At 41.9% G+C, this 19,104-nt stretch overlaps 1 long non-coding RNA gene across 1 annotated transcript in view; it reads right to left on the reverse strand.

Annotated features, from left to right (window-relative positions):
* Positions 1-15,516: 15,516 nt before the first annotated feature.
* The window catches only part of LOC124042864, a 38,513-nt gene continuing 34,925 nt past the window's right edge, over positions 15,517-19,104 (reverse strand). The window contains exons 2-3 of the long non-coding RNA XR_006840218.1: positions 17,487-17,567; positions 15,517-16,907 (exon numbers count right to left, since the gene is read on the reverse strand). This is a non-coding gene — a long non-coding RNA (uncharacterized LOC124042864). The remainder of the gene's footprint in view (positions 16,908-17,486; positions 17,568-19,104) is intronic.

Genomic DNA, 19,104 nt, shown 5'->3' on the forward strand with positions numbered 1-19,104 from the left:
TTTCATTTCTTCACATTCACAATAGTAAGTTGGCAGCTTTCCTTAGCCTACTTGTAAATAATTACCTTGTATTGTCCTGTTATGGTGAATAAGAAGTTGGATACTCAAAACGTCATTAATGTGTTTATGCAGGTCTTAAGAAACATTATCAGACTAATACAATTTATTTTCAAAAGAATAGAATAGCATATTTGAGTTTAATTATGTTACTGCCCATGGCTGTGCCATGCAAATTAAATCAATAGTTGTTATTTTGTTCATGAAACAGACAAGAGACGAGGGCTGTCCCTGACTAAAAAAGGTTGTCTGTTCTTTCAACCAATGGATTTGGTAAAATATTTAAATGTTTATCTTTCCATATATAGACACACCCTATGTGTTTTAATCAAATCAACTATATGCATTGAGCTTGTCTGATGCTTAAAGCTTCGGGTTTGATAAAAGAAGACAGAGCACCAGACATCTCGATAACCAGAAGAAAAAAATCCTTAACCTGACATAACTATTTTCCTCCCGCTCCTGCTGGCTTTTCGCAAATTCTGCCATTACTCTCCTGAAGTTGCAATAGGCTACACAAGGAGTCTGCAATTTTCTCATGTGGAATGCCAATTTATCTACCAATCTGCGTGCCGGTTATGGTTTTCATATGCACATTTTCATGAAACAGTTTCATTTAATTTATAACAACATCTTCATATCTCAAAACCATGTGGTTAATCAAAATGTTATCCAATTCTAAATGAAAATGATACAAACCTAAAAAAGTAACATCTATTGCCATTGCCAACTATGTAAAAATAGCCAACATAAAGCCAACAACTAAAAACATTGCAGCCTGCAGGTAAAAAAATATCCTGACAAAAAGAAATATCCTATAAATCACATTGGCTACACATGGCCTGTCTTAATGAACTTGAAACATTTTATCAACTATTAACTCTGCCCAAAGCTTGCCCTAGCAAATTTGCAACATCGTATAAAATATGCTGGGCCCTCAGAGCTTCCTGAGCCAGTGAGCTTGGGACAGACACAGCTGTAGGATATTTGCACAAGAGATAAGAAGCAGTCCTTGACTTGGGCAGGAGCTCACCGGAGCAGAGTACCGGCACCTCAAATGTTCTACTGCTTGAGCTCCTGTTCCTCTTATAGAATATTATCTCTAAAGTATTGTGGAGCTCCTGCACCTATATAAACAGTACCAGCACCTAAAATGAGTACCGGAACCTATTTCAGCCCAAGTCAAGCACTGATAAGAAGTAATCAGGTAGGCCTATTTTATGAAGCTTCCATTGAGTCAGGGCGTGACATTTTTCCCTTTCACACTGAGCGGTTATTGAAAGGGAGAGAGCTGGGAAGATTTTTCAAATACATTGAAGAACTATTGTAATCCTCAATGGATGTAAAAACACAGTTTATTTGCTTGCTGTACGAGATGAATAAAACATTACTTTGAGAAGCTCCATTAATGGTGGTGCGTTAAGCCAATCAGAAATACTATCAGATCCCCAAATGGGCACATTTATATGCCTACATTTGCGCGCAGGCCAGGAGCACTCCAAACAAAAGACGTAAATGGAATTAAATAAACCAAAAAGTGTTTCTCACAAGTTTAGCATAGCTTGTGCACTCTGCAAACAATGTGTCCACTCCGACAATGAGAACAGGAAGAGTGGAATAATAATTTGAATGAATTATTAAAATAAATAACTGTAAGTAACAAACATTGTAGATTAGAAATTATATGAATTTAACGGTAATATATGTCATGGGGAATTGATATACACTAACAGTCAAACACAAGCAATTCACACAATGAAGTTGTGAAACAATGAATGTCCACAAAATGGCAGGAGGGAGCACATTCTGGAGAGAGAAGTGCATTGGGTATCTGAGCACATGGTCAATCCGACATCTGCATTGGCCATGCAGCATTTATGGTGATACAGTCTCAGCAGAAATCAGAGCATTCATACTTCTTGCGCTTTGTGGCGCAGTGCAGAACTGTTGTCAAGGAAGTGAGTTTGTGTTTTCCACAGGACGTACCACCCCCATCTACCAATCATGTCCATGCGGAGCTACAGTAGTCAGAGCCCTCTGCATTGTTACAAAATTTGGGAGGTGTATGGCGATGCGGTACAGAGCTCGATTTGACCCAAGGAGCCTCCAACCACATTTTCGGATCAAGCATAAATGGGCTTCTAGTCTAGGCCTCTGCAATCGATTAGTTCACTGAGATGGGTGCAAGTGTATATATATATACAGTGGGGCAAAAAAAGTAGTTAGTCAGCCACCAATTGTGCCAGTTCTCTGACTTAAAAAGATGAGAGAGGTCTGTAATTTTCATCATAGGTACACTTCAACTATGACAGACAAAATGAGAGAAAACAAATCCAGAAAATCACATTATAGGATTTTTAATTAATTAATTTGCAAATTATGGTGGAAAATAAGTATTTGGTCAATAACAAAAGTTTCTCAATACTTTGTTATATACCCTTTGTTAGCAATGACAGAGGTCAAACGTTTTCTGTAAGTCTTCACAAGGTTTTCACACACTGTTGCTGGTATTTTGGCCCATTCCTCCATGCAGATCTACTCTAGAACGGTGATGTTTTGGGGCTGTTGCTGGGCAACAGGGACTTTCAACTCCCTCCAAAGATTTTCCATGGGGTTGAGATCTGGAGACTGTCTAGGCCACTCCAGGACCTTGAAATTTTTCTTACGAAGCCACTCCTTCGTTGCCCGGGTGGTGTGTTTGGGATCATTGTCATGCTGAAAGACCCAGCCACGTTTCATCTTCAATGCCCTTGCTGATGGAAGGAGGTTTTGACTCAAAATCGCACGATACATGGCCCCATTCATTCTTTCCTTTACATGGATCAGTGGTCCTGGTCCCTTTGCAGAAAAACAGCCCCAAAGCATGATGTTTACACCCCCATGCTTCACAGTAGGTATGGTGTTCTTTGGATGCAACTCAGCATTCTTTGTCCTCCAAACACGACGAGTTGAGTTTTTACCAAAAAGTTCTATTTTGGTTTCATCTGACCATATGACATTCTCCCAATCTTCTTCTGGATCATCCAAATGCTCTGTAGCAAACTTCAGACGGGCCTGGACATGTACTGGCTTAAGCAGGGGGACACGTCTCGCACTGCAGGATTTGAGTCCCTGGTGGTGTAGTGTGTTACTGATGGTAGGCTTTGTTACTTTGGTCCCAGCTCTCTGCAGGTCATTCACTAGGTCCCCCCCGTGTGGTGCTGGGATTTTTGCTCACCGTTCTTGTGATCATTTTGACCCCACAGGGTGAGATCTTGCGTGGAGCCTGAGATCGAGGGAGATTATCAGTGGTCTTGTATGTCTTCCATTTCCTAATAATTGCTCCCACAGTTGATTTCTTCAAACCAAGCTGCTTACCTATTGCAGATTCAGTCTTCCCAGCATGGTGCAGGTCTACAATTTTGTTTCTGGTGTCCTTTGACAGCTCTTTGGTCTTTGCCATAGTGAGTGCGACTGTTTGATGTTGTGGACAGGTGTCTTTTATACTGATAACAAGTTCAAACAGGTGCCATTAATACAGGTAACGAGTGGAGGACAGAAGAGCCTCTTAAAGAAGAAGTTACAGGTCTGTGTGAGCCAGAAACCTTGCTTGTTTGTAGGTGACGAAAAACGTATTTTCCACCATAATTTGCAAATAAATTCATTAAAAATCCTACAAAATCCTGGTTGAAGATATCCCTCTAGTGGTGTGGGGGCTGTGCTTTGGCAAAGTGGGTGGGGTTATATCTTTCCTGTTTGGCCCTGTCCGGGGGTGTCCTCTCAGCCTCCAGTATTTATGCTGCAGTAGTTTCTGTCGGGGGGCTAGGGTCAGTTTGTTATATCTGGAGTACTTCTCCTGTCCTATTCGGTGTCCTGTGTGAATCTAAGTGTGCGTTCTCTAATTCTCTCCTTCTTTCTTTCTCTCTCTCGGAGGACCTGAGCCCTAGGACCATGCCCCAGGACTACCTGACATGATGACTCCTTGCTGTCCCCAGTCCACCTGGCCATGCTGCTGCTCCAGTTTCAACTGACCTGAGCCCTAGGACCATGCCCCAGGACTACCTGACATGATGACTCCTTGCTGTCCCCAGTCCACCTGGCCATGCTGCTGCTCCAGTTTCAACTGTTCTGCCTTACTATTATTCGACCATGCTGGTCATTTATGAACATTTGAACATCTTGGCCATGTTCTGTTATAATCTCCACCCGGCACAGCCAGAAGAGGACGGGCCACCCCACATATGCTCTCTCTAATTCTCTCTTTCTTTCTCTCTCTCGGAGGACCTGAGCCCTAGGACCGTGCCCCAGGACTACCTGACATGATGACTCCTTGCTGTCCCCGGTCCACCTGACTGTGCTGCTGCTCCAGTTTCAACTGTTCTGCCTTGTTATTATTCGACCATGCTGGTCATTTATGAACATTTGAACAACTTGGCCATGTTCTGTTATAATCTCCACCCGGCACAGCCAGAAGAGGACTGGCCACCCCACATAGCCTGGTTTCTCTCTAGGTTTCTTCCTAGGTTTTGGCCTTTCTAGGGAGTTTTTCCTAGCCACCGTGCTTCTACACCTGCATTGCTTGCTGTTTTGGGTTTTAGGCTGGGTTTCTGTACAGCACTTTGAGATATCAGCTGATGTACGAAGGGCTAAATAAATACATTTGATTTGATTTACAATGTGATTTTCTGGATTTGAAGTGCACCTATGATGAAAGTTACAGGCTTCTCTCATCTTTAAGTGGGAGAACTTGCACAATTGGTGTCCGACTAAATACTTTTTTGCCCCACTGTATATATATCCTGTTAACCAACAGCCTAATGACCAAACAATTGACCAGTCGACTAATTGGGGTCAGCCCTACAAAAGACACAATTAGCCTACATTCCTCTGCACCGATCACAGTCAACACACAGAGGGCCTATATTGTATAGTAAGACTTAATATAATTGAATAAAACAGAATGAAAAGAGAAATAATATTTTACACACACACACACACACACACACACACACACACACACACACACACACACACACACACACACACACACACACACACACACACACACACACACACACACACACACACACACACACACACACACACACACACGTGGAACATATCCTGAAACAGAGCCCATGTTCTAATTTTTGAGCCCATGTCCTAATTTACCATTAGAATCTGCTCTTTCTGATCATGTAAATAAATACAAAATCTGACCTGGATGAACCTCTGTAGGAGGATTTACGAAGGTAGTTGTTTTATCCATGTTGGATGTGATCACACCTATCGACACGCTTTCTCTTCTTTCAAACTCCCCAACAGTTATTTTGGCTGAAGACAGATAAATTATAAATCGCTAGTAGGCTAAGTTAAAAACATATGCATATTAACCCATAATTTATTAGCTAAATATAAGGGCCTTTAAATATTTGTCAAGAAGAAAATATGAAAATGGCAGTGTGCATTCCCTCAGGCTAAGTGCCAAAGCATTCCTGTGACAATAGACAAAAAAGCTACATATTTTTAAATGGAGAGAATAAATGCGTTAAAAGCATTTCTGTGATGCTTTGTGATTGACAAATACAAGTTTGATATCGGACAACAATAGACGTTTCATGATTTAATGCATTCCAAAGATGAAAGGTGATGTTTATACTGATAGGTGGGTGACAAAAAGACTGTGGCATGGTAAAGTTGGCGGAAATACGTATCGGTATGAAAGGTATATTGGTTTGGTATCCCCATCAAATTCTGGGATTAACATGATATGCATGGAGCCTATGTGATGGAGCTTGAGAGAACTCTGATCCTCTAGGGGATGGATGGATGGATTGATAGATATGCTATCTCCAAAATGCAGCCTCTGATTTCTCTTTGCCCATCAGCTTAATAAGTACTTCAGTAAGTGATCTGAGAGGGGAGGGAAAGCAACCTGAACTCTGGGGTAGATGTAACATAGTAAATGAAAATCCGGCACACTCAAAATTAGTATGATGTTATGTATGGTATGTATTAATTTGTGGATGTCCATCATCCATTCCACTAAAATTGTAATAAAGAGCAGTGCGCTATGATAAACTGCATCTAACATATGTAATGAAGTGGCAGCTGCGATCATATAGATGACTTCGCCATAGTCGAGGACCGATAAGGAACGTCGACTGAATAATCTTCTTTCTATTATTTAGCGAGAGGCGGGACCTATTTCTATAGAAGCCCATTTTTATTATCGCTTCTTAACTAACTCCTCTTTGTTTGAAAGAATAATAGAATTCCCTTGATGGAGTGATGGTGAATGTAAAACATAGCATCTAAACTCAGACTTCAGTTATGTCAGAGTGTCCCCTGGTGGTGAGAAAACACAATCACTCTTCTCTCCATAGAAATAGAATGACTATAACAGGGAGAAAAAAGTCCTTCTACTGACTTGAATGGGGATGTCTGTTCAATAGATTATATTTCTATGCATCTATCCCCCATACCATACAGGAGTCTCACTCATCCCAGCAGGAAGACTGACAGTATGATTCATGAGCAGCACTTACTACCAGGGTTTGGCTCAATTCAGAATTTTGGAATTTCATTCATTGAATTGGCCACACCCCACAGGATGTAGAATTTAATTCAGTGCAATTCAAAGAAATTCCACTCAGTCATGGAACATCAGAGTTTCATTAAATCAGACAGGTCACACTTCAAGATAACAAATAATATATCACTTTTCTCTGGAAACAATTTGCATATACTCTTGTAGCCCTTTGCTTAGAATAGTCCATTGCTGTATATTTCCACCCACCGTTTACAGTTGAAGTCATTAAAACTCGTTTCTCAACCACTCCACAAATTTCATGCAAACAAACTATTGTTTTGGCAAGTTGGTTAGGACATCTACTTGGTGCATGACACAAGTATTTTCTCCCAAAATTATTTGCAGATTTTTTCACTTATAATTCACTGTTTCACAATTCCAGTGGGTCAGAAGTTTACATACATCAAGTTGACTGTGCCTTTAAACAGCTTGGAAGATTCCAGAAAATGATGTCTTGGTTTTAGAAGCTTCTGACAGGCTAATCAACATAATTTAAGTCAATTGTAGGTGTACCTGTGGATGTATTTCAAGGCCTACCTTCACACTCTTTGCTCGACATCATGGTAAAATCCAAAGAAATCAGCCAAGGCCTCAGAAAACAAATTGTAGACCTCCACAAGTCTGGTTCATCCTTTGAAGCAATTTCCAAATGCCTGAAGGTACCACATTCATCTGTACAAACAATAGTACGCAAGTATAAACACCATGGGACCCCGCAGTGGTCATACCGCTCAGGAAGGAGACACGTTCTGTCTCCTAGAGATGAACATACTTTGGTCCGAAAAGTGCAACTCAATCCCAGAACAACAGCAAATGACCTTGTGAAGATGCTGGAGGAAACAGGTACAAAAGTATCTATATCCACAGTAAAACAAGTCCTATATCGACATAACCTGAAAGCCACTGCTCCAAAACCACCATAAAAAGCCATATAACTGTTTGGACATAATAACAATCGTTATGCTTTCCCCCTTCTGATGACCAGGTGGCGAATCGCATCTCTGCATGTCTGGCAGACATATCAGTGTGGATGACGGATCACCACCTCAAGCTGAACTTCGGCAAGACGGAGCTGCTCTTCCTCCCGGGGAAGGACTGCCCGTTCCATGATCTCGCCATCACGGTTGACAACTCCATTGTGTCCTCCTCCCAGAGCGCTAAGAACCTTGGCGTGATCCTGGACAACACCCTGTCGTTCTCAACTAACATCAAGGCGGTGGCCCGTTCCTGTAGGTTCATGCTCTACAACATCCGCAGAGTACGACCCTGCCTCACACAGGAAGCGGCACAGGTCCTAATCCAGGCACTTGTCATCTCCTGTCTGGATTACTGCAACTCGCTGTTGGCTGGGCTCCCTGCCTGTGCCATTAAACCCCTACAACTCATCCAGAACGCCGCAGCCCGTCTAGTGTTCAACCTTCCCAAGTTCTCTCACGTCACCCCGCTCCTCCGCTCTCTCCACTGGCTTCCAGTTGAAGCTCGCATCCGCTACAAGACCATGGTGCTTGCCTACGGAGCTGTGAGGGGAACGGCACCTCAGTACCTCCAGGCTCTGATCAGGCCCTACACCCAAATAAGGGCACTGCGTTCATCCACCTCTGGCCTGCTCGCTTCCCTACCACTGAGGAAGTACAGTTCCCGCTCAGCCCAGTCAAAACTGTTCGCTGCTCTGGCTCCCCAATGGTGGAACAAACTCCCTCACGACGCCAGGACAGCGGAGTCAATCACCACCTTCCGGAGACACCTGAAACCCCACCTCTTTAAGGAATACCTAGGATAGGATAAAGTAATCCTTCTCACCCTCCCCCCCCTTAAAATATTTAAATGCACTATTGTAAAGTGGCTGTTCCACTGGATGTCATAAGGTGAATGCACCAATTTGTAAGTCGCTCTGGATAAGAGCGTCTGCTAAATGACTTAAATGTAAATGTAAATGTAATGTTTGAAGGAAAACGGGGGAGGCTTGCAAGCCGAAGAACACCATCCCAACCGTGAAGCACGGGGTGGCAGCATCATGCTGTGTGGTTGCTTTGCTGCAGAAGGGACTGGTGCACTTCACAAAATAGATGGCATCATGAAAAAGGAAAATTATGTGGATATTTTGAATCTAAAGACATCAGTCAGGAAGTTAAAGCTTGGTCGCAAATGGGACTTCCAAATGGACAATGACCCCAAGCATACTTCCAAAGGTGTGGCAAAATGGCTGAAGGACAACAAAGTCAACGTATTGGAGTGGCCATCACAAACCCCTGAAAAAGCGTGTGCGAGCAAGGAGGCCTACAAACCTGACTCAGTTACACCAGCTCTGTCAGGAGGAACTGGCCAAAATTCACCCAACTTATTGTGGGAAGCTTGTGGAAGGCTACACAAAACATTTGACCCAAGTTAAACAATTTAAAGGCAATGCTACCAAATACTAATTGAGTGTATGTAAACTTCTGACCCACTGGGAATGTGATGAAAGAAATAAACACTGAAATAAATAATAACGGCTTCAATGCACCTTGGCATAGATTCAACAAGTGTTTGAAACTCTATTGGAGAGATGCTATTCTTTTTAACAGATATTCCATAATTTGGTGTTTTGTTGATGGTGGTCAAAAACACTGTCATAGGCGCTGCTCCAGAATCTCTCATTAGTGTTCAGTTGGGTTGAGATCTGTTGACTGAGAGGCCATGGCATATGATTTTCATGCTCATCAAACCATTCAGTGTCAGTGACCACTCGTGCCCTGTGGAATGGGGCATTGTCATTCGATGGAGGCATAGTCATGGAAGCCAAACTATTGGCCTGCCCAGCATTTTCATACATGACCCTAAGCATGATAGGATGTTAATTGCTAAATTAACTCAGAAACCTCAATATATTTGTATCCCTCATTTACTCAAGTGTTTCCATTATTTTGGCAGTTGCCTGTATATTTTTAGGCTTTTAGGCATTTGGATTTCACTGAAATGAATTCTATTTCATTTCTTTCACATTCAAGTGCAATTCTGTATCCTATTTATCACTTCGATTCAAATTCAAAAATGTAATTGAGAAGGCTTCATAAATTCCAATTAAATTGAAGTGGTAAACAGGATCCAGAATTGCAACCCTGGCACTTACGCCACTGACACTTACGCCACTGGCACAGGCATTAATCACAGTTCACTCATTTTCCCAGGGATTAAGTAACAAAGTGGCTATATATCTTGACAAGAGTGCCTGCCTGTATTACAAACAGTTCAGATAGTCATAATCACACTGAGGGCGCACCATGGATAGTTTATCAGCTGCCATTTGCAGCATTTTAGAACGCATTAATTTTCAAAACGCATTAATAATAATAAAACAACGAAATTGACCGATGCAGAGGAATGTGATGTGTTCGGCCCAATCACAGATGAGCATCGAGAGACAATGGTGGGGTAATTCTGATAGGACTCCATTTGCTATTGAAGGAAAAAATCAAATAGATATGCATTAAGTTAGATCACAATCTTTTGGCATAATTTGATCAATGTTAGAGTATTTTTAGTAAAGAGTTTTCTACAAAAGACTTGAGCTGCACAATACAAATGAGATCCTAGAAACACCACATGAGGGCAGTGTGTTTGTAAAGATACTATTTCAATTTCAGGAATCATATGGAAGTACAGTACAAACTCACAAAATTAGCTGTGTTTGTTTTGAATGTCTGTTTTGCCATATATGTGAGTGTCTGTGGTGTACGTGCATCTGCCTACATACAGTCCTCACATGTGACTGTGTGTTTGTACTTGAGTGTGTGCTAACAAATCGCTAATTTTCTATGCCTGTATTATTTCTTGTTGTCACAATTAATGATTTACAATGTGCTGTGTTGACTACAAACACTACCAATCATCAAGGCAAGGCATGAAGCAAGCAGCTTTCTGTCTCTCTCTCGCTTTCCCTTTATCCTTCTCTTTTCATCTCTATCTTTCCTCTCTTTTCACCCCCCTCCTCTCTCTTTCTGCACCCATCTCTCTCTCTCTCTTTCCCCCTAACTCACTCTTTCTCTCTCCCTACATGTCCCTTTATCCCTTATCTTCCCCTCTCACTCTCTTTCTCCAATTAAAGCCCTGATAAGAATCCATTCTCGCCGAAGGCTAAATCTACGTCGGTGCTCTACTTAGTGACCTCAAAAGGTCCAGAGCCATCCGATTGTCATAGATCCTTCAGGTATGTAATGGGCCCTTCATCTTACGACACATGGGATTTATAAACACTCTGGATCCACTGCCTGGCCCAATATCCTAATGGTGTTTTACTGCTTATTCTATTTGAAGCAAGTATGCGCACGTGTTCTACAGTATGTGCCATGTTGGAAGCTTAAAGGGACCAGGGTACGGTATGGATAAGATTTCCTGTGACTTATAGGCTAATTCCCTGGTTGCATTTAAAAGGCTGTGATCATAACGGCAGATAAGCAGATACTTTGTGTGTGTTGCTTTAGAAGCTGTCTGACACGAGGCAATATGGTACTCTGGAAAATCATAAACATCTTTAGCTCTCCATTGCAAACAATATGAGGGCATATGCTATGAATAAAGACACGATATTTAGCTCTTCATTGTATCTTATTCCCTTCTTTGTGATTAAATTATCAAATAACATGTTGTGGTAGACTGAGTTTTTTTAAAATAGAGGAATGAACATGAAGTACATTATGTTATTGATGCTGCTGCTTTTTCATACTCTGGAAGAATAATAACACTGCTGTGTGCGTGTATTCGCACATACACTCAGTGGCCAGTTTATTAGGTACATCACCCCATTGACGAAAATGGTTCACTCCTACTGTCAGTGAGTCATGTGGCCATGGGTTGGTATATAAAGCAGGCAGACAGCGTCGAGGAATTCAGTTACTATTCAAATTAACATTGAAATGAGCAAAACGAGCGACCTAAGCGACTTTGAGGGTGGTCTGACAAATTCCAGTACCCTGTTGCGTCACGCTGATGGTAGAGTCAGGATTTGGCGTCCGCTGCATGAGTCCATGGCCCCATCCTGCACGATGCCAATGGTACAGGCTGGTGGCGGTGGTGCAATGGTGTGGGGAATGTTTTCCTGGCATACGTTAGGTCCCTTGATACCAATTGAGCAATGTTTCCATGCCCCTGAGAATTCAGGCTGTTCTGAGGAAAAGGGGGTCCGACCCAGTACTAGATGGTTTGATCTAATAAACTGGCCACTGAGTATATGTGTTTGTGGGACTGTGATAGAAGGGAATCGGACTCATTCTCAAATTGTTTCATGATCAGGAAATGACATACTAATTCATGCCTGAGCACAACACAGCTCAGATCAATTTAGTAGTCCTGCAGGCATACTCCTTCCAAATAGGGTTACCCCTTCCAAATAGGGTTACATTGATTTGACTAAATTTGAGCTAAACATTCCCAGAAGGCTGACCCTACCAATTTCATTGTAACACAGTAATCCAAAGTTGAATTACCGCCCGTATGATTTAACTTCAAGCTGGATTTCTCCAACAGAGGGCAGAATTTAATTAGTGATATCTGGGTTTAAATTATGCAGATTTGATGTAATCCAGATGAAAGTATTACCTTAGAGAAGAGTGGCCACTGAGAGGTCTCCATGTTGTCGGTCCTGTGATGTGTGTGTGTGTCTGTGTGTGTGGAATGGGGTTACATGACATACTGTATGAGCAGATTAGATGTTATGCAATGCCGGTTGATGAAAACACTCAACTAAATCTCCCTATTATTACTCCACCCTACAAGGCAATGTATGCATCCCAGCCAATGAGTGCATTAATCAAGATTTTGTAAATAGTGGCAGCATCAGTCCCCGACATAAAAGGATTTATGATGTTGAAAAGTCAATGACATGCCAGCACAGTTTTTTCTCAGAGGGAAAAGTAGAAAATAGTTTGTTTGAATGTGCACCTTTCACCTACTGTATCACTGATGTACCAATTGGTATTGTATTGTATTCAGTGACTTTCCTTTTGGGAGTGTTTCTGCTTTAAGATGGTTAGGACTTCTATCCATGAGGTCACATTTTTGAGAACACAGGTCTTGATTTAATAGGACCCTGCTTCTTAGCGTACAGTAGTACTGGGGTTACCTGAGTCCATGGGGTTGAGACATAAGGTAAGCCTGATATCTTGGGCTGTTTTCACTTGGGGCTATGCAGTCAACATGAGCCTGCACTTCAGATTGGAGTTTCACTGCTTGAATCCTATCTCCCTCGACAGTACCACCCTTACATTCCACTCAAACACAGCCATCCAAGCATACACACACACACACATAGTTACACACACTTACACACACATTGAGTGTCTCGGTCTTGTCTCCGTGTCAGATGCATTTGTATTAGGTCTTGACTCGGTCTCGGACAGTCAGGACTCATCATTTCTTCCCGAAACCAGCCTAGACCAGCTGAGACCAGCGGAGTCAAAAACTCATAATTATCATCTTCCATTCAGTCAGCGCATAAAACAGCTTTGCCAGGCCAAATATATACACTACTTTCTTGAAACATTAATATCTTAACAGTCTTTAAATCTATTACAGACATGTTTGTGCAGTGGCGAACCTGTAGGCCAGTGCGTGACAGGTTTGTGATTCTGAAAGGATAGCAACCGCAATACCAGCACACTCATGTAGGAGAGTGCACTTTTTGTAAAACACAAAAGGGCCAGTGGTGTAGTGGAGGGTATACGCAGGTATACACTTTATACCCACTTTTATTTCAGTGGGCATTGCGTGTACTCACTTCTTAATCCCTACTGGTATCAAAGTAGTTTAGTGGAGGTATACGATTTATCAATTTTGTAGTACAATAGGGAAATCATGCAAAGTGGCCTACACAATCGCAAAGCCCGTGAAATATATTCACATGCACTCTGCACACATAGGCTAGTTTCAGCGGAATATCATCTGCAGGCAGCAAGAGTGTGAAGCTCTGAAATGGTTTTGGCATGGAGCAGCTCACAGAAGAATGACATCGGTAGCCAGCAGGGTAGGAAAGACATTTCAACTTATGATATTTATCAGCAAATGCTAACTAAGGCTACAATGGGTATGCAAACCAGGTATTAAGAAGTTTAGTCAGAAGTGTTGGTGACTTTCACTCAAGTAGTATTCTACTGGGTGACGTTCACTTTTACTCGAGTCATTTTCAATTAAGGTACCTTTACTTTTACTCAAGTATGACGATTGGGTACTTTTCTAACCGCGGAATTTATATTTTATTTTAAAAAGTGTCATTCTGAAAGTGAAAATCTGAAAAATCAAAAGACCTACTCATAAAACCTAGAATTTTTCACACAGGGTGCCTTTCCTTCGCTGGGAGGACCGTTTGGGAATTTCTTTACAAAATTAGACTGTACCACCTTCTCCAAGCACCACTTCACTGAATAGGGACGATGGAAAGACAAGTCACACACAGCATGATGTTAAAGGATAGGCAGTCCATAAACTCAGACATAATAAGCCAGTAGGTCCCAATAATAAGAATACAAAAACACTACCATAAAGCATTTCCCATTAAAAAATAAATCAGAAAAATTGAAAATACATATTAATTAAAGAGCAACAATAAAATAACAGTAGCGAGGCTATATACAGGGGGTACCGGTACAGAGTAAATGTGTGGGGGTACAGGTTTGTCGAGGTAATTGAGGTAATATGTAATATGTGTATCATGGCACCAGAGAAGATGGCTGATATTTAACGTGCTCCTAACCGAATGGGTTTTTTCATTGTTGGACCACTTGTACCCCTCTCAGTCCCGATCTTGACTCAGACTCCTTTTGCTTCGGTCTCGTCTTGAATCGGTCTCGCTTTAGGTGGTCTCGAACACAACACTGATAAGTAGCCTACTATTTCTGTGGTTGCCACCAGAAGCGGACATCCCATGACCTGTGTCCGGCCAGACACTAAGGCCAGGGTTGCGTTATAATTATAATGGTGACCTAGAGGGCATTTACTATATGGTGTGCTGCACAAGGTTTCCAATTTCAGAGGGTCACACGAACAAGAATTGATCAATCCACACTTTGCCACAACCACCAAACCTGAGTAAACGGTGTGCACCATTTGGGGAAATGTGCCATTCAGTACAAACCGTCACACATCGTAGCATATGTTAAAGTGAAGTGAATGCACGCCTAATGCTAAACAGGGCTATTTAAAGGTGAGGCTACGCACTGGAACTCAACTTAAGCATAAAAAGGAACTACATTCACATGATTTATACAGTAGATCAGCATTGTGATGCATTGTGATGGAGCACCGCAGCTCATTCAGAGTTGTGCTAGACAGTGAAGAGAGCACAGTGCCTTCTTCAATGATTAATAGTCTGAGTCTCATGCTTCTGTCAGTTGATTCTCATTCCCATAGTACTGGGTGGCCGAGTCCCTCTGGCTGATTTGTGTGTCTAATTACGACGTCAGTGTTTGATTGATCATCTAATCGGGGACCTTTTAAGAGAGCTATCAGTCACATACCTTAACAGAGAAGTCATGTGACTGCAGTGGAATATTGGCCAATACAGCTGGCCATGAGAAGCAAACGCTGAGAAATCTGGGTATCACTTGTTAAGGTCTATAGTGTGGTACAGGACCAAAGAAAATCACTTACAAAGATTGTCAAGATGATTGCTGTAGATATATCAAAAGGCTGTCCCACTGTGCACAATCTGGTTAAATCTACGTTGTTTCAACGTATTGTGATGTGGAATCTACGTGGAAAATACATTGGATTGGAAAAAAGTAATCAACTGTTGTTGAGGGTGAAATGTATGTCATCATGGTAACCAATTTTCAACATAGACAAACCTTGTATAAAACATGTTTATTTGTAACTTTGAAAAAACGTCAGATCTTCAATGTAATATCCACTATAACAAAACAAAAAAACAATAGGTTGGGCAGCACCTCCTACTGGAAAGTTGATCTACCTACAGCTGTGCCTTTGGTCGCTCATCCATGGTTTTCACAAAGACCAAGTTTGCTTAGCTGTGATATTTCTCACTGACCGTTACCAATGTGCAACCGTGACAATTATTGTTGAGAAATCTCCACTTAGATTCACTGTTGCTATTGAAGTCATTCCAAAGGGTAAGTTCAACAGAGCAAATGAAATGTAACCACATTTTATCACTCATATATCATAAATGATGCTATTCAGGCCAACGTTGCATTTGGGAAGTCATCAAAAGCTATTTTTTTAATTGAACACAGGATTCAACAAAAATAGACAATACATATCTTCACTCTTAGAAAAAAAGGTGCTTACTAGAACCTTAAGGGTTCTTCTGCTATCCCCATAGGAGAACCATTTTTGGTTCCATGTATAACCCTTTCTACAGAGGGTTCTCCTATGGGGAGCCGAATAACCCTTTTGGAAACCTTTTTTCTTAGAGTGTAGGGTTTCAAGCTTTAGTTTGATTTTAAATGGAATTAACATTTGTTAATAAAAACTTCGATTTTTGGTTTAAATGGAGATGTGATTTCAACATATCAGATATAAATGTGTAGACAAACCATAATTAAAGCCAGACTCAGTGGCACAGATGGAACTATCCAAGCAGAAAATACATATCCTTCAAATGTTAATGCAGTATGCAGCGTTTACCGTGAATGCAGTCTCCACGACCGCATGAACATTGCCTTTAATTATCAACCGCACTATAAAGCGGATCTTCAAAACTGCGGATTGAATAGAGCCCTAAGCTATCAGCGTATTCAAATAAAAAATCTACGCAAGGCACCTCTAAGTGATGCAAGCCCAAAATAGTCCCTCACATGTAAGCCAACCAGCCATTGCTCATTTAGATACGACACAGTTGGAGAGGTGAATGAGTTTCACAATGGGTGCCACAGATGTCACTGAAATGTGGTCTAAGTTCTCCATATTTAGAGCAACTGCTAAAGTAGCTCCCTCTGGCCAAATACTGTTTAAAATGCAAGGCTGGTTGAATGGAAGGGTAAAAAATAAAAATAATAATAAATAAATAAAATTGCATGCACACTTTTACACACTCACATCCCTATGGATTTGTTCCCTCGAGCATGCTCTGCTCTTCAAAGCTGTTTCAGAGACTGCGTGTGAATCCTTCGGAGAGAGTCTTTGGAGTGTGGGAGATTATTGTAATGAGGCAGATGGCTGTGCAACATAAAATGGATGGTTACTACAGCGTCTCCCCCTGCTGGATCTCACAGCTCAGATCTGGTCTTTGACTTCGGGGCAGGACGACTTCCAGTGCCTCCATGGCACTCCCCATTGGTGGTCCAGTTGTCTTGGAAGATGAGAAGAAGCAAAAGGACAAGAACAAGACGAGCAGCATAAGGATTGAGATTGTCTGTACACTGTTGGGCTCTGTATAACATCTGCAACCAAGAAATGAGAGGGAGTAGATCAAGATTGTCAGTAGAAGGGTGTGATGAAGGACCCCAGAGTGTTAATGCATAGAGGAGGTTTAGGGAATTGTTTGTACGTGAGGCGGAGACAGAGCTGTTCATGTTGTTAAATAAACTGGATCAATGTTGTTTGCTAGAAGGTGAAACCAAGTGTGTGTGAAGAAGAGTGAAATAAACAGTTAGATGAGTGTGGGCCAGCCCTGGCCTGTAAGAACCAGCCTGCAGTGAGTAAGCTGCGCGAGTGCCACACCGGAACAAACCTCTTCAGATCAGACTGATTCAGCAAAGTCCAGATTCCCAAGCAGTGGACACCTGTCCACCGGTTTTCCCAGCAAAACATAGTGATGAACCTTCCTCTCCACACCATGATACAAGTCTCACTTTTCAGTACAAGTGCCCAAAACATAGACAAAACCAAGGAAAATGTTTTTTTCCCCCCCTTCTCTCAGCTCCCTCACCTCTTTTTAGAAACCCCTCCGATTATGAGTTTCTATGGAAGCTAGCAGCCCCGTTCCACAATCGCACAAAGGGCCAGGATTCTGGGAAAGCATCAATGTCAGCACAATCACTATTTACAGGTGTTCAGAAAGCACCATCTGTGCTGCTTGAAGGCTTATTCTAATGTATCCATCACTGAACAAAATAGAATAATACAAAAGGAAGAAGTTGTCTTCGGAAATGACAAATGGCTCCTTTCTAGTATGTATCCTGCCAGTGCATGTGATGTGATTTTGAGAGAGGGAGGGTTCACACTACACAATATCTGTGCCAACCCTGGAAGGTTACGCAGTATGAAGATTGGATGCAAGAGAGGTATGCTACAGTAGAGGACACGGGGGATGTTTTAATATTTAGTTACAAGCTGCATGCCTTTAGATGTAGAGCATGAATGGGTTACTGAGAGACTTTGTTGTTAGCAGAAACTGCATCAACAGAGAATGATTTTTGACATTTGACCTTTGATTCTGCATCACGAACACTAAATATTTCACAAACGGGAAATTCAAAGCTAAGCCGTTCAATAGCACATAGCAAAAGCCAAAGGGGTTTGAATTAAATTCTCTGTCTGTTAGCTGGCTTAAGTCCCATCTGCTTCTCCTAATGCATTGATCCTCACTTCATTTACTTAAATAGAGCTGCGGAATGGTTTATCTAAGTTCTACCATTTGTGGCATGACCGAATATTAACTTCCAAAATGTGTGGATGATTACACAGAACAATTACAATTTGAGATTGCTTGCAATGACAACAAGCCCAGTCCGATGATGCTGTGACAACACCGCCCCAGAGCATGACGGACCCTCCACCTCCAAATCGATCCCACTCTAGAGTACCGGCCTCGGTGTAACGCTCATTCCTTCGACGAGTAACGCGAATGCGACCATCACCCCTGGTGAGACAAAACCGTGACTCGTCTGTGAAGAGCACAGTCCTGTCTGGTCCAGCAACGGTGGGTTTGTGCCCATAGGTGATGTTGTTGCCCGTGATTTATGATGAGGACCTGCCTTACAACAGGCTTACAAGCCTCTCTCAGTCTATTGCGGACAGTCTGAGCACTGATGGAGGGATTGTGCATTCCTGGTGTAACTCGGGCAGTTGTTGCCATCCTGTACCTGTCCCGCATGTGTAATGTTTGGATGTACCGATCCTGTGCAGGTGTTGTTACACATGGTCTGCCACTGCGAGGGCGATCAGCTGTCCATCCTGTCTCCCTGTAGCACTGTCTTAGGCATCTCACAGTACGGACATTTCAATTTATTGCCCTGGCCACATCTGCAGTCCTCATGCCTCCTTGCAGCATGCCTAAGGCACATTCATGCAGATGAGCATTTTTATTTTTTATTTATTTATTTTTTCACCTTTCTTTAACCAGGTAGACTAGTTGAGAACACGTTCTCATTTGCAACTGCGACCTGGCCAAGATAAAGCATAACAGTGTGAGCAGACAACACAGAGTTACACATGGAGTAAACAATTAACAAGTCAATAACACTGTAGGAAAAAAATAAAAAAAATAAAAAAGGGGAGTCTATATACATTGTATGCAAAAGGCATGAGGTAGGCGAATAATAACA

This window comes from Oncorhynchus gorbuscha, linkage group LG09 (genome assembly GCF_021184085.1).
Source record: "Oncorhynchus gorbuscha isolate QuinsamMale2020 ecotype Even-year linkage group LG09, OgorEven_v1.0, whole genome shotgun sequence".
NCBI classification, from domain to species: Eukaryota; Metazoa; Chordata; class Actinopteri; order Salmoniformes; family Salmonidae; genus Oncorhynchus; species Oncorhynchus gorbuscha.